Genomic DNA, 17,504 nt, shown 5'->3' with positions numbered 1-17,504 from the left:
TTTTTTGGTATTACCATTTTTACAGGTCTGGCGTAATATCTCATGGTGGTTTTAGTTTGTACTTTCCCATTAGTGAAACTGAGCACCTTTCGATATACCCGTTGGCCATTTTTATGTCTTCCTTGGAAAAAGGAAGATGAAATCATTGCTTCCTAAAAATGTCTGCTCTCCCATGTCCATTGTAGCATTATTCCTGAGAGCCCAGGTGCAGATACAACCTAAGTGCTCACAGCTGAATGAATCGATAAAGAAAACGTGGTACATATACACAATGGAATACCATACTCTCTTTAAAAAAGAGACCCTGCCATTTGCCACAACACAGAGGGACTAGGAGGTGTGGAGTTAAGTGAGATAAGATGGAATGCAACACTGCATGACTTGGCTTATATGTGGATTTTTTTTTTTTAAAGAAAAGCTCAAATACACACAAAGAATGAAAGGAGGAAATGGGGAGATATAGATCAAGGATACAAAATGCCAGATAAAAAGAATAAATGAGTCTACATGTACAACATGAAGACTAAAGTGAATAAGTAGATTTTTGTTAAATAAGTAGATATCAGTGGGTGTGGTCACAACCTAGGTAACTATGTGAGACGGTGGACTTGTTCATCTCTACTAGACATTGTACTACATGAGACTCATAACACCATATCGTAAACCTCAAATATACACACTAGCACTTTTTTAAATGAACAAACGAACATCCAGTGCCAACTTCTGCAGGGTTTAGGGAACATAGAATACCGCAACTTTGACTCTGGCAAGATTTCCACTCCAAACCTCACTCATGAGGCCGTCCCTGACATTCCAGGCCAGGAGGAACTTCCTTTTCCGTTTTTAGCTGGCACTTGGGACAGGGCTGAGTCAACATGGCTTCCCATCTACCAATATCCACTCCTCCCTCCTTAGCTTGACTCCACAGGGGCGCTATCTGTTGGGTGACACAATTCTCACTGGTGATATGCAGGCAGAAGTCATTGGGAAGAGGCAGAATCTAAGAATAAAGGGCAGAGAGGAAGCCCGGCGCTCTGCTGCCCCTTGGTCTTTCCTTGCTCTCCCTTCCCACTCTCGCAGCCTGGAGGCACAGCACCATACTGGAAAACAAGGGTTGGCAGGTCTGAGAAGAGCCCTGTGTGCTAAGTGAACATAACGGAAAACAGAGTCCCATCCCTGGTGCCAGGGCCACACATCAACGCTGCCCTGGCCTCCTTTAGCTATTGTTTTGTGGAACGAACAAACCCTCGCTTCCCAAAGCCACCACTATTAATATTTCTCATACTTGCTTCCAAATATACCCTTACCTGATACAGGGGAAAGAAAGAACTTGATCCTCATGGATTTTATCATAAACGTACTAGCAAATACTAGCAAATAATGGGATAAGTAACATAGTTCCACTTCTCCAAGCTTCCATTTTTTTCCTGGGTAAAGTAAGTAACTGTTCTTGGCCTGTCTTCTTATTGAGTTGCCGTGAGAATAAAATAAGTGAGAACACTTTGAAACCTGTAAATTGTATTATTACCTGTCACAGATGCTGTCCTCAGAGCCCAGCTGAGTGCCTTCTTCCCTGGATCTGTTAGGATCGGCCACCAAGAGACCTGCTTTTATAAATCTCCTTAGATCTGCAACAGAGAAAATGTAAAAAGTCAGTTACCACAGAAACTCAGAATAAATATTAGAGTGGGGTTTCACATGTCCCCATGAGCAGCTCCGGAGGAAATGCAGGCCTAATGCTTATTAGGAATCTTTTAGGTCCAGCCCTGCATTCATTTCCTGGGGCTTCTGCAACAAATTACTACCAACCTGGTGGCTTAAAAAACAGAAATTCTCACAGTTCTGGAGGCCAGATGTCTGAAATCAAAATGTTAGCAGACCTGGTTCTTCTGGGAGAGGTAAGGGAGAATGCGTGCCTCTCTCTTAGCTTCTAGCAGCTTCCAGCAGTCCTTCCTGGTGTTCCTCAATCTGCAGATGCTCCTCTCTCCTCATTCTCATGTGATATTCTTCTCCCAGTGTTGCTATGTCTTCTCCTTTTCTGTTTTGTATAATGACACCCCCTCATTTGTCCATCCTAAGTCAGGATGATCTGGTTTAGAAATTCTCGCCTTCATTGCATCTGTCAAGATGCTTATTCCAAATAAGGTCACATTCTGAAGTTCCCCAAGAATATCACTCAAGTGCCTTTTAGGCCTGGAACCTGGGATTTGAGCCATACCTTTGCAAAAGGGGAAATTTTAATTTTCTCTTGGAGACTCGAAGGTTTACTGAGAGATCCTTACCGCCCTCCAAAGGCAGAGTTAGGAGGGAGAACGTTCCAGCACGGCAGATGAGGCCATGAGGATGCAGAAATATCAACAGCTGCAGGAAAGGCTGTGATCACTTCCCCTGAAGTGCCCCTTCATCTCCCACCTGTGTGCCTTGCCCCAGTTTCTAGAACAATCTTAACAGGATGTACGAAGTACACTCAGTCTACTTCCTCTCATCCTGCCTCCCAACCCTCATTGTGGCAGGGTTTCAAATTATGTCCTGTTCCTTTTTGTTTTGACCTGAAAAACAGGGTCCTAGGGCTGCGCAGAGATCACCTTAGTCACACATCATCCCCATGGTTTCCCCAGTGACCCTTTCTGGTTCCAGAATCTCTTCACACAACTTCCTCATCCAGAGTCCACCGTGTGCTAAGGCAACTGAGCCTCTGTCTCAGCATCTATTTCAGAGCCTTGTGCTGATATTTGATGGAGTTCTTCAAAATGTCCTGCTGGGCCCCCTACCTTGCTCTTCCCAGATTTCCTGAATCCCAGTCTTGCCTCCATCGCTCTCTCTCTCTCTCTCTCTCTCTCTCTCTCTTTTTCTTTTTGCTGAGATACAATGGACACACCTCAGAGCACGCTGAGAGAGATGGAAGCACAAGAGAGGAAGCTTAGGGGCTCCATGAATGTTCATCCATCAAGAGTCACCTAACCATGGGGCTCACCTGACTTGGAGGGAAATTAATCTGCAATTACGTTGGTAAGTCTATGGCAGGTATCAAGTGGGTGGGACAGAGATGAAAGCCCTAAAGAGAGTCCAGAAAAGGGAGCAAGCACTTCCTGAATGGCAAAGGTAGAATTCAATTTAATGAAGAGAATGTTCTCTGATAGTTCTTGGCCTTCTTCTCATAATTCTAACATCTTATCCAAGCATGTGGCTGATGACTTCACAACCTGTGTCTCTAGCCCCAAACCTCCTTCTCAGTCTCTTTCTTGTTATCCGCAGGTCTGTGGGGCATCTCCACCTGCATGTCTCTCAGAACCTAGTCTCAACAGTAGCCAGATATGTGCTTCTCCTCCTCCTCCTTGGGGACCAACAAAACTGGCTCACCAAAGCAAATGTCTAGGAATCACCTTCAACAACTTCCTCTCCTTTACACTCTTAACCAATCAAATAGGTACAGAGTAAACATCCTTCAAGGAAGGGAGAAAGGGAAAGGGAGATGAGGTGTTGAGCCTCCGTCACTGAATTTTTAGTCAAGGGCTCCACTTGGTACCCTGGGATGCAGACTGACTCTGCTTATTGCCTGCCTGGTATCCATGCTTCCTTTCCTCCTGATTCAGAGAATCCTGATTCTCCTTTTGCTACCATTACTAGACATCACCTCTTTCACCTTCTTTTCTAGGAGTGGCAATGTGACCCACTGCTAGCCATTAAGCTGCAGGTAGAAGCTATCCCCAAGAAAGATGTCCCATCTCAAAATGAAAACAGCAACACCCATCCCCAGAAAGCACTTGGCTCTCTTACCCTCCCCTCATTCCTTCCTCGAAATAGGTAGCAACCAGGCAGTCACAAGGGAACAAGCTTGAGAGCTGGGTAGAGGGAGATGGTACTGCAGGGAAGCAGGTGGAGTTCGAATCCCCTGCTGCAGAGGCCTGTGGGACCACTCCTTGTGCCTACCTGCAGGCTGCTTTCTGCATAACACGAAATAAACCACTCTGTGTTCAATCCACTGTAGTCAAGTTTTCTATTACTCATGTCCCTGATTCTGCCATTACAGCCAGCCCACCATATCGATAGGTACAATTTAATCAACTGTACATTGAAAATATCTGGAAAACAATGTGGCTGTAATGAATATGTACAGACTTTTTTCTTATAATTATTCTCTAAACAATACAGAATAGCAAATATTTACCTAACACTGCATTTTAAGTAATCTAGAGATGATTTAAAGTACCAAAGAGTATGTGTATAGGTCGCTTACAAATACTCTGCCCTGTTATACGAGGGACTGGAGCATCCATGGATTTTGCAGATCTGAGGAATCTTCAGGGAATCCATCTCCCAGGGATAGGGACAAATGTATTTTACCATTAGTATTTCAACCCACGAATTCCTCAATAATCCTCCATGAGACAGAAGAAAATGTCATAGATACTGTGCTACTACCCAGATTCCCCCTCAAAAATGAAAAATAGAATGCTCAATGATGCTCTTGAGAATTAGCTTTGCTAATAAGAACAACTCACTCAAGGTCACTCTCCCCCCACCCCCAGGGCAGCACAGCCCAACAGCTGCCAAGGCACCATACATACATAAATGCCTGGTCACCTCTGCAACCTCAGATGTCTGAAGGATCATTCCCTTGGGGGTTGGTTGGTTTGTTCTGTTTTGTTTTTTTGGTGCTGGGGATTAAACCCAGAGGTGCTTAACCACTGAGCCACATCCCCAGCCCTTTTTTTGTATTTTATTTAAAGAATGGGTCTTGCTGAGTTGCTTAGGGCTCCTTAATTTATTGAAGCTGGTTTTGAACTCATGATCCTCCTGCCTCAGCCTCCTGAGCCGTCAACTGAGGTGACTTTATTGCATCCCAACTTCTCCTTCTGTCCCCATAGGTGTGGATCTTGAGAGCATCCTGAGTCAACCTCTCGGGTAAATTTCCACTTCAAATTCTTCTTCCGGGGAAGCCAACCTGCCAAATGCCCTGATTACACACAGAAGGAAGGGAATCCTCAGCCTGCAGTCTGACGTGCTCACATTAAGACGATCTCAATTTTACAAGGAAATAGTTTTATCCTCTTAAGCAATATATTATAAAATAGCTTTGTAAAAATAGCCTTAACTACCAAGCCTGAGTTTAAGCAGTGTCGCATACTGGCTTGACAAGAAAGTACCTAAGGGAGTTGTTGGCCTACCGTGGGTTCTTTCAACTTTTTACCACTTGGCTTAAATGTTAACAATCTATTGTCTGATTTTTAAACACTGTTAAACACCGTTGCCAACCCTCCTGGAAAAGATCTGTTCTTGTCAGCAATTCAGGCATGAGTATTGGAATTTGAAAACAAATAAAAAAGATCTAGTAAGCTCATGGGACCTATCCTTCCAAAAGGAAAATATTCCCTGTGTATACACACTCTCTGCAGCGTGCTTGCTTGCTCTTCTATAACCAGAGGTGTATTCATGACCAGATGTGTTCTGTTTAAGGCTGGAGTAATCATGTCTAATTAGGCTTTGGATAAAATGACGTTGTACCAACATTTGTCTGAGTCATGGAACTATGAGTTTGGATTCCATGCCACCCAGGGAGGCTAAGAATTCTGGGTAGCTCTAGGGAAGAGGTGTAAAAAAATGTAAGAATGTTATGAAAAAAAAAAAAAAAACTGTGAATTCTGAGAAAAACTTATAGCAAAGGACTTGAACTTAGAAAATATGATTGGAGGAGAGCTGAGTCTGGTTCAGGAAGTGCCATATATCCAGCCTTTAGAAGTCCCTGAGCTTTGGGCTGGGTAATTTTGAGGTAGGGACGATATTCCAGAGGAAGGATGCTGGTCTCAGAATGGAGTCCAGGAGGTTGTCAGAGAAAGGCTTTGTGGTCACACTAAAGAGAAACAACTGGGGACCATTAGGAAAGTTGGCTTTCAGTCAATCTTGAGATTTTTCTCCTGTTACATTAAATAGCAGCAAATTTCGGCTGAAGAGGAATAAATGGGCGAGTGGGATGTCAGCGATGGCAGAGGGAGGGGACATGCTCCAGCGACCCAGTCAAAACCCTTCAGGCCCAACGTGGAGGCAGGAAGGACCCCTCCTCAGTCCCACGCACTGTGGGAAGCCCCAGGGCCAGAGGCTCTTCCCATCAGACACGTCACGTCACGCCCATCACTTCATTTGTGTCAGGGAAAAAAAACAGACTGCTTTCATTCTGTCCACGTCTATCAAGAGGCAAAGGCACAGAACCTCTGCAGAGGGACAGGCCCGCCCGTGCCACAGGTGGGTTTTCCTCTCAGGCAGCGGATGGTTATAAGGAGCTCAGATGCCCTCCCCCTGTCCACGCAGGGCCTCCCTCAGAACTGGGAGGTGGAATAGGGTGGGGCTTCTGGAATATACCCTATCAAGGTGAGGGGTTGGGCCTGTTACGGGTTGTAATATATTATATGTTGACATCCTAACCCCCCAGTACCTCAAAATGTGGCTGTAGTTGGAGATTGGATCTTTAAGGAGGCAAATAACGTAGAATCAGGTATTTCGGGTGGGCTTTAACCCAAATGTCTATGTGAGAAGAGGGAAGACCCTATGAAGATTCAGGGAGAAAGACAGCCATCTACAAGTCAAAGAGAGAGGCCTCTGAAGACAGCAACCCCGCCCACACCTTGATCTTGGCTTGCCAGCCTCCAAAACCATGAGGGAAAATATTCCTGTTGTTTAAACCTCCCAGGCTGTGGCACTTTGTGGTGGTAGCCCACGACTGACAGCCCGCTGGCTGTCCCCCCTGGACCTAACCAAGTGACTGGCCTAGAGGATACTCAGTGTTGGTGGAATAAGAATGTGATTCAGGATATATATGTTGGTCAGCTTTGTGTCACTGTGACAAATACCTGAGGAAAACGACTTAGAGGAGGAAAGCTGTATTTTGGTTCACAATTGCAGAGGTTTTAGTCCTGGGTCGCTGATGCCAAAGCAAAGACATCATGGCAGAAGGATGGGGTAGAAGAAAGCTTCTCAGCTCAAGGCAGCCAGGAAGAGACGAGAGAATAGAGAGAGGAGAGAGAGGGAGAAAGGGGCCAGGGACGAGATACAGGCACACCCCCAGTGACCTACCTTCTCCTACCATGCCCACCTGCCTAGGGTTTCCACAATTTCCCAGCAGCCCCTTCGAGTTGCTAATCCATCAAATGTATTAATCCACGGATCAAGTTAGAGCCCTCACGAGTCAGTCACGTCCCAAAGCCCCTCATCTGAACATTGCTACACTGGGGACAAGGTCTTCAACTCATGAACCTTCACTCCTGAAGGTTTCAGATCCAACTATAGCAATAAGCCTACCTGGAACTGAAGCTTCCCATGTGGTCTCACTCTGCTGTGGAACCTCATAAGGTAGCTGATAAGAATCCTGCTCTGTTCCAAGAAAAATAAATGCACAGTAATAGTAGCCTGTCAATGATTATAACAGGTCCCTGAGAAGAGGGAAAGTGGGGACAAACTTTTATGTTTTGCTTTCTTCAGCCTTCAGCACAACTCCTGCAACAGGTTCATGCTTAGTTGTTATTTATTCTTAGGAAGATCACTACTGTGGACTGGTTCCACCAAATCCATGTTTAGTAATTCTACTTCCCTTCAAAGAATTCTCCTTCCTGGCACCTATCGTATTTTGTTTTTCTTCTGCCAGTAGTACTCGTATTAGGGATTTCCAGAGGAACATAGCAGGCAACCAATATTATGAGTGAGTGTGTGTGTGTGTGTGTGTGTGTGTGTGTGTGTGTGTGTGTGTGAGATTATAAGAGGGGACTGATTAATTTGCTGAGTCACAATGGCCGTTTGCAGGCTGGAGACCTGAAGAAACCAGTTGCTTCTCAGTCCAAGAAGCTGGAAGCCAAACTAAGAGGACCAATGATGCAGCCCCGGTCTGAGGCCCACGAGCCACCCTAGAGTCTCCACTCAAGTCCATGTTCAAAAGCAGAAGAAGCTAGAGTCCGAGGTCCATGGACAATGGCAACAGCAAAACCACCTGGTCAAGGAGAATAGAGTGCAGCTCATGTGAGAGCTTTCCTCTTCCACTCTGCTCTGCTTGGCCCCCTACCTATCAGATGCTGCTGCCCCCGTTTAACACAGGTCTTGCTTACTGAGTTCACTGACCCCCATGCCAATTGTCTGTGGAAATATCCTCACAGACGCATCCAGAAGTGTGCTTTACCAATCTTCTGGTCATCTCTCACTTCAGTCAGGTCACAGAACTGATGCCCAGCCAGGTTCACTGCCTACTGGACAAAGAAGTCAGTACTATAACACCAGTTTCTTCACAAAAAGCACTTTATTATAGGTCGACTGTAAGAAGACAGGAGAAACACTCAAGTCTCCCCAATAGACTTGTAGTAAATGAATTTAGGCATCTGAGTAAAGGGGGTTCATCCTATTGGTTGTGGCTGGGAAATTTCCAGACTCTGTTTTTCTGTTTGGCCCTGCAGCTGCTGACCACACCTTCTCATCTGGGTCCACAAAGCCCTGTTCTCAGTCTTCAAGATCAGCTTCTCAGAGGCTTTTGATTCCACCAGGTTTTCCAGGCCATTTTAGGTCAGGTCCTAGACCTGAGAAACAGCCTGCAGAGCAGATTTCAGGGACAGGGAATTTGCCTCTTCTTGACCTGATTTCAGTACTCAAGTTCTTCCATGACTCAGCTCAGACCTTTGGAATCAAGCTCAGTTCTTGCTGCTTCTTGAATCTCTAAAGCAGTACCGATCAGTGACAAAATCCTTCCCCTTTCCTTCTGCCTGCCTCTCCCATCTTCCATCTTCAGTTCAGCCCAGGCCTCAGGCCATGGGAATCCCCGCTCCTCTCCCTGCCTCTAACTTTTCCACTCCATTGCCTGCTGTCTTGCGCTGCCAATTGCCCCTTCTCAACGCTCAAGCTCCCTGAGAGATCAAGAGAGAGCTAACATTTTCCCAAAGCCATGGCTGGGAAGTTTTCAGAAGGAGGGAGAGTGCAAAGGTTGATTTAAAAAAAAAAACGTTAGAAATATCTGCTGCACTCATCTACAGCCATTGCTGTGGGGGTCCCCTAAAATCAGAAACTCAATTTGCAGTTGCTGCCATATGATACCCATCAGTTCTGTGTCTTCAAGTTATGCATTCTCAAATTCAATCGAACGCAGATCTAAAATGCTCCAAAACCCATTTGCATCTGCACAGAACATGTTAGGGATTTTTCTTGTCATTATTCTCTAATCAATACAGTATAACAACAATTTACATGGCATTTATATTGTACGAGGCATTATGAATAATCTAGAGATGATTTAAAGTCGACGTTAACAGCCTGAGATTAATGAGAGGGCATGTATTAGCCATTTAATATAAGGCACTTGAACATTCAAAGATTTTGGTATCTTTGGGGATCCTGGAACCCACCCCCAGCAGACATCAAGGGGCAACTGAACACCTAACCAGCTTCGCCTCAGGTTGTTGAGCACAAGAACTCAGCTTCTAGAACATGCTGGAATTCATATGTAAGCTATTAATTGCAAGTTCGTTTATTTTTGCAAGAACTGTTGTAAGACAGTACCAGGGGTGGGAAGTCGCATATGCAGGCTACAGAGACGTGGAGAAAGAAGATATCTCCCAGGAACACAAAAGAATGGCCAAGGACTATAATTCTAACCTTTGCCCTGCACGGTTCAGTGGCTTGTGGGCTGGAAGAAGGAAAGTGACATCTGGGATTTGGTCCATATGGAACGCTCGACCTCCCCAGCTTCATGCTTCAACAGGCCCAGTGTGGGGCGGAGGCTGGCAGAGCGGAGCAGGGGAATGTTGACAGAAGAAACAATCTGTATGTTCTTTTCTGGACACTAATTACAAGACCTCCCCTCTTACAGGCTGTTTTGTGGTAGATTTTCTGCTTATATTAATTTTTGAAACAAATTAATTTGTTTGGTTTGGTTAGTGATGGAAAGAGGATTTCCTGAACGCTCTGGTGTGATAAAGGCACCCTCCTCTGTTCCGCATTTCCTTCTGAGAGGCCGAGCCCATGCATGTGCCTGGGAGCTTCTGCAGCTGAGGGTCCTATAACAGCCTGCAGTTGACCCCATCTCTGGACCTCAGATCTCCAAGCTTGGTATGAAAAAGTGGTTTGGAATGAAAAAAAGGACTGGTGAGAAATAGCAATCATTTTCCTTGTTAATTGTCACAAGTCCAGGCAGAGGGAAGCATCCCTGGCATGTCCACCCTGACCCCTGTATCCTGGGTTTAGTCCCTTACTCTGTCTCCCACAAGCCTCTGCAATGCAACTCTGAATAGCCTGTTTTGGGACACCCAATTTTAAAACCCCAAGATTGTGACATTAGGGAAAAACCCAGAAAGGCATCTCCAGGTTGATCTGGATTGGATCCAAGAAGAAGGGTACAGAGCTCTTCTGATCAGGACCAATTCAGTTTCCTGATCTGCCAAATGGACCAACATTCTGGTTAATGTCTACTGTCTCTTCCAATACCCAGATCTATGATTTTACTATATTTCCTTGTTAAGCATTGCCTAACTATGAATGCTAACAAATATTAATATTTCTCTGGTTACTTATTTTAATCATTTATGGTCCCACTCACACAAAATATCTGTATTGGGGACAAAGATATGCTGATAAACTGGCTTTTTTAAAAGGAAAAAAACTGTCCTAAATGGTAGTGTTTACAGATTTTCATGGTGTGAATAGTTCTATGACCCACATCAAGCTATGGCCCTCCTGTCATCGAAGAGAGAATCAGAAAGACAATTGGCTCCCTAGGCCACCTCAGGCTGACTCTAACACTCCTAGTTGGGTAGAATCAAGCAATAAAAGATTAGCTGAAGTCAGTTTTGATTTCTATATTTGAGTTTTCTTTTCTATTTTCCTCTTTCTCTATTTGTGACACAAGTTCTTGTGACACAAGGACCCAGGCTGACAATAGACAGACACATATTTTGATACAACTTCCATGGCAACAGAGAAAAAGAGATGGATTTACTGCAAACCAAGAGGGACCAGGTCATCTGACTCTTTAATGCACCGATTAAAGAATAATGGAGGTAGCCAGACCTTCCGACGTCTCATTGCCGTCAGCCACTTGACCACCTAAATACCAGAAGAGCATGTGCTGAGGGCAGCCCTGTTTCCACCAAAGGCGTATCGAGCTGCCTACCAGGAACCCTGCTCAGCCCACAGCTCCTGACAAGTACTCAATAAGCGTTAATCAAATATGAATGTATTCTCTAACAGGATCCAGAAGCCAACCATTAAGCCACTGTATGGTTTCTGTTCTGATCAAAGTCAAGCAGATCCAACAGACCTTTGGTCTAAGGGGCCAGACTCATTCTGCTGCTCTAGGGCAAGACCAAGTTTACCAGCAGCAGGGGCTTCCGGGAAGGCTATGAGCACTTTCTTCAGGGAAAGTAACTCTGGTTATTAAAAACCACAGTCAGAGAAAACATTTGGCTTTTGTTTTTGGGGGGATTGGCTTATATCGATTAGCATGATATTCTCCAGCTCCATCCATTTACTGGCAAATGACATAATTTCATTCTTCTTTAAAACTGAGTAAACACCAAAAGCCAAATGTTTTCTCTGATATGTGGATGCTAATTCATAATGTGGCAGGGGTGCAAGGGCAGCTAGGGAAGAATAGAATTATTTTAGATTAGGTAAGGGTAGTGAAGGGAGTGGACGGGGATAGGGATAGGAAGGATAATAGAATTAATCAGACATGATTACCCTATGTACATATGTAACTATATGATCGGTGGGATTCTATATCATGTATAATCCAAAGAATGAGAAATTATACTCCATTATATACGATATATCAAAGTGCATTCTACTGTCATATATAATTAAAACAAAAAAATTTTTAAATATCATATAAATAGAATCAGACAGTATGTGACCTTCACAGAGTAGTTTTCTTCATTCAGCATAATGTCTTTGAAATGATTGAAATTGTTGTATCATTATTCCCTTTTATTTCTCAGTCATGTTCCATTTTATGGATAAAGTGTTTATCTCCTCATTTGTTGAAGGACATCTCCACTGTTTCCAGGTTGTAGCTATTGTGAATAAAGCTTCTATAAATGCTAACAACAGAAACAAAAGCAAAACGTATTCAGAAACATCCTCCTCTCTGCTGGCAAGGCCTGGTGCAAAGTGATACCTGAGCCCCCACAAGAGAGGACCATTTAGAAAGAGCCCATGGTAGTTATAGAATCCATTTCTCTCATCTTTAACATAAAGATGTCAATGTTGTTTTGCTGGCTTTCTGTGCAGATTAAATGAAATGACAGCTGCAGGGTTCCCTGTGCTGAGTGAGGAGTCTGTAATGATTATTGTGTCTGTATAATATATGCATATTATAATGTATATGATATTTTCTTATTCTATTGGTTTCAGCCTCCCACATTCCTCTTTCCTACCTTCTCACTCCTTCATTTGACTGCTTGCTTGTCAAAACATATCTGTAAGCCCTTTCAAAAGTACCACTCTGCCTTCCCCTCTCCAAGGCGTCTGTGAATTGTTTTGTGCTGTGAATTCAAGCAGCTTAACCTGGAGGCATTCCATAAAATCTCCCTTCATTGGCGGAATGTGCTGCAAGGACCCAATTGTAGTATTTTGGCCTTGTCGGCTGTGGTCGAACGGCCCTCTCAAGATATCCAAGTCCTAATCCCCAGGATCCGGGACTATGTCACCTTAAATGGCAAGATGAACTTTACTCATGTGATTGAGTGAAGAATCTTTAGATACGGAGGTTTTTAAGATGATCCTGGGTTATCTGTGAGCCGAAAGCAATCAACAGGGTCCAAAGAGCGACGGAGAGGAGAATCAGGATCAGAGACGGGGATGTGAGGAGGGAGGCAGAGATTGGAGTAACCCAGCTACGTGCCAAGGAACACCAGCACCTCTGCACACTCAGAGGTGAAGGATCGATCCTCTTCTTGAGCCTCTGGGGGCGACCAGCCCTGCCTACACCTTGAGTTTGATCCAATGAATCAGATCAGATTCTGGACTTCTGAGTTGCAAAACTATAACAAATTATTTAAAGCCACTAAGTATGTGATCATTTCTTGGCGGAGCAATAGGAAACCCTTACAAAGTAAATAAAGAAGACTGCTCCCACAAAGGGAGCAGTTCTTTCTCTCTAAATCCCATGTGTGAGAAGGAAAGAGAACCGTCAGTCTGCCCTATGACTCTGTCACTTTCTCATATTTTTTTTTTTTTTTTTTTTTTCAGAGCAGGAAAGTACTAGTGACTGACAGGATCTCACATCTTCTAAGATCACAACTTAAGTTGGGGGCACAGAGAATGAAGGGGGCAGATAAGTGGAGGTTAAATATACATTTAAAAAATGTGAGCCAACTGTGTGTGTGTGTTTAGAAGAGTTTAGAGCAATCACATTAAAAGTAGATCCAGGTAAGTAAAGGTTTTTCAAATAAATACTGGAGAAGAATTGGAAAGCAATGACCTCAAATGAATTATGGCGTAAGTCTTCCAAGAAGGAATTCGCATGGGGGACTTTTAGAAACCACTTGGTGAGATAGAACCCTCCTGGCAGAGACTGGAGCTCCCTCGTGACCTCAGCAGGAGGACGGCAGGGGTCCTTGGGGAGTGTCATGTGTCCTGTGGAGCTCGAGCCAGCAGACAGAGGTGAAGAGCACAGAAAGGGAAGCAGAGGGAGCTGCCATCTGACTGGCACCAGCCTGGGAGTGGTTCGCCTTGTCCCTCTGCACGAGCCTCTTCTCTTTCTTAGAGCAAAATGCATTTTCAGACAGGGCAGTAAAAGGCTTAAAGGGGAGGAGGCCTTTCAGAGGGCTTCATCCAACACTCGCATTGCACCAGCCTAGAAAACACACATAAGAACGCCTACTGCGAGTGACGCTTAATGTGTGTGCAGATATGTAAGCACGTGAGTATTTTGAGTAGGATACAGACGACACTTAACAGTGGGTGATTTTAAGTGGGAGTTGGTTAACTGCCCGGGGAACTCCCACTTGCTTTTTCATGTTTCTAAGCGGTAAAACTAAGGGTGATTTTTCTTTCTTCTTCCTTCTCTGCTTCATGTGTGTGTGTGACTTGTTTCTGCTATTTATTTATTTCTGTTTAGAACAGAAATCTTTCCTTTTGGTTGAAAACTGTAATGCCATCAAGCATCAAAGTTCTGATTATACCTATTAGATTTTTCAAAAATATTTTTTAATTGCAGAAGGACACAATACCTTTGTTTTGTTTATTTAGTTTTTAAGCGGTGCTGGTAATCAAACCCAAATGCTCTACCACTGAGCCACAACCCCAACCCCACCTATTAGATTTTTAAAATAAAGTCTTTTCTTCTTTCTTCTTATAAACAAATTGTCCTGGCACAGTGAATGGCTGATCTATCTCCCAGATGTACCTATCAGGGTGGCTCCATTGAGGTGCTCTACTATAGGGCTTCTCAAACTAAAATGTGCGAATGAATCACCCTAGGATCTTGTTAACGTGCAGGTTCTGATTTGATAAGTCTAGCATGGGCCATTTCTGACAAGCTCCTGGTGGGTGCCAATGCAGGTGGCCCATGACCTACACTGGGCCCAGGGCCATTGTTGGACCAGGTATCGAATCATGCTTCCCATGTTAGCTTTCCATTACTATAACAAAATACCTGAGTTAATCAACTTTAAAAGAGGAAAGGTATCTTTTGGTTCACATTTTCAGAGGTTCTAATTCATAATCAGTGGCCATGTTGCTTTGGGCCTGTGGTAAGGCCACACATCATGGCAGGGAGCATGTGGTAGCACAGCTTTGCTGTACCTCTGCCTCATAGTGACTGGGAAGCAGAGACAGGAAAGGTCCAGGGTCCCCATATCCCCTTCAAGGGCAATGCCTCCAGTGACCTAACTTCCTTCCATTAGGCCCCATCTCCTGAAGGTTCCACCACTTCCCCTAGCACCATGGACATGGGCCTTTGGAGGGTAGTTGTGATCCAAACGGTAGCACATTCTGATTTAATAATCAGAATATAGAAGCCCCAAACAGAGTGAACTTGAAATCAGTAAATCAGAAGCTTCTCAAAGCTAGATCCAAGGTCAGCCCAAGATCACACTGTGAACTCCAAAACCAGATGGTCGTGGTCCCAGGGCTACTGAGACTGAAGGCAGTTCCACTCTAAGGAACATGATTCCAACACTACAAGCACAAACTGTCCAGGTTTTAACACCGAATCCCTGCTTCTTCACTCTCTTTTACCATAAATGGAAAGGCTACCCTTAGGGGCTCCCCAGGGACCTTACCCGGCTCCTGTTGTGGTCACTGCCATTATCTCTGATATTACAGTCAGGGTGTGATGCCAACCAGCTGGAATGTTTGTTCCAAACACCAGGATGTTCAATTCTTTACGATTACCCTTCAACAAGGACCTCTGGAGTTTTGAAAGCAACACACTTATTGAAAAATGAAATGCTAGGTGATCAGCCAGAATCCAAGGGCATTTCCCAACCTGCATTGTGCATGCCAAAACTAACCAAACCACTTGGTTGTGTTTTCCTGTTTTATTACTGGCACACAAACAATACAAGCACCGTGGTTTATGCTGTAGATATGGTATCACCCCAAACCAAGACAAAGGATCAAAACAGGCTTTGTTCTAGGACTCTCTGTTCTGTCGCCAGGGAGTTCTTGTAGAATTTGTACTTTCTAATCCTGAGAGTGCAAAATGGATTCCTTTACGTCCCCAGTACACTTGTTCCTGTAACCGGACTGGAAGAAGGACTCACCCCACCTCGCCAGTGTTATCTGTACAATTGCTTCCCTGAGCTTCCAGTCTCGGAAAGGCATTGTCCATGGTGGGAACAGAGATCACAGCGGGGAAATCTCCACCTCCATAAGTCTCTGGGTTCTTACAAGTCTCTTCGGTTCTATTTAGCAGAATTGGTTTTTAATAGATTTGAGAAACCATTAGGCACAATCTCTTCAATTCACAGTTCAAGAGCAGCCGAGTGCCCAAGGTCATCCAGCCAGTCAGTAAAGAGCCAGAGTCAAACTCCTGATTGTCTGACCCCCAAAACCATGCTGAGCCACAGCCCTCAGATCATGGCTGATATGAATGTCTCCTATCCCACACAGAAAAGGTGACATTTATAAGCGTCCTTTGTAATCCCATCTACCCCCAGGGCAAGGACATCATCTCCAGTGTCACTTACTAAGAATCTATCTAACAGCATCTGACTAACAGTCAAAAAAAAAAGTTACTGGATTTGGGAACTGACTTTGCACCTAATACTGGATATGTGTTTGCATCTCCAGCATTTCCTGGGCCATATTTTCTTAATATATAAAATGGTATTAGCAATGGTCCTGCCTCACAAGATTATCAGGTAAGTAAATCGGGTGAAGACTTGATTCTAACAGTCATTGTACCAGCGGATTTCCCATCCATTTGCCACTCCACAGATCACTGGAGGAAGGCTTTGGAAAAATCCTTTAAGCAATCTGGCCTAACTGGACTTCAACTTCGCCACATCTTGGTTCTTTCAGGTAAGAGGCTCACACCTAAGAAACGCTTCTAGTTTATTTCAAAGGCAGAAGAAAACCGGATGCTGGCCTTGGAGGAGCTCAGATTGCACACAAGAAAACAAAAAGGTGAGCCATTACCTTGAGACTTACCTTACATTAAGCACGGTGCTAGTCCTGGTGGCACCTGTGTAACACACACGCCCTTTGAAGCTCATTTTGAAGTCAAGGACAAGTGGCGCCTGGAAATTAAGTAATTTACCTGAGGTCACAAATCTATTAGGTGGCAGAGCTGGCCTTCAGAACCCAGTTAAGACACCCTTCCATTTCTGCTGTGGTGCTTAGATCACTCATATTTCTTCCAGGACTCATCTGGCAAGGAACTGTGCTGTACAGTAGCCAGACAGAACTTCTTCTAATCATGTGCATTTGTTTGGTAGAGGTGCCATAAAAATGTATTGCATGGCACCTTCCCAAGCCTTCCCAAGCCTCAAAGTACCGGCTGCAAGGCTAAAACAACAGAAATCCCTCTAGTCCTGGAGAGTGAAGCCTGACATCAAGGTGTGGGCGGGTTGGTTTCTCCTGAGGCCCACCTCCTTGGCTTGCAGGTGGCGCCTTCACACGATCTTCCCTCTGTGTGTGTCTGTCCTCGTTTCCTCTTCTTACAAGGACACCAGTCAGGTTGGATTGGACCTACCCATGTGAGCTCATTATAACTTAATTGCCGTCTTAAAGTCTGTCTCCAAGTAGGGTCGCTTTCTGAAGTACTGGGAGTCCGGACTTAACGTTCAGATTTTGGACACCATTCAGTCTGTAGCACAGTGATAACTGTTGCAGATGTGCGTCCTTCTGGAGGAACTGTGAAAGCCAGGAGTCCAAAAGCTAAGGAAGGCAGCAGAGGAGGGGCCACATCTGTCCTGCGGTCCCTCTCTGTCACCCTTCTGCCCCTGGAACACTTTCCCTAGGTGTCATGCCCCGTATCATCCATCTTCTCTGGCCAGTGCTTCCTACTGGATGTCCCTTCTCAGGACACCACG

The sequence above is a fragment of the Sciurus vulgaris genome, assembly GCF_902686455.1.
Source record: "Sciurus vulgaris genome assembly, chromosome: 7".
In the NCBI taxonomy this organism is placed as follows: domain Eukaryota; kingdom Metazoa; phylum Chordata; class Mammalia; order Rodentia; family Sciuridae; genus Sciurus; species Sciurus vulgaris.
Note: the sequence above shows the minus strand (reverse complement) of the source record.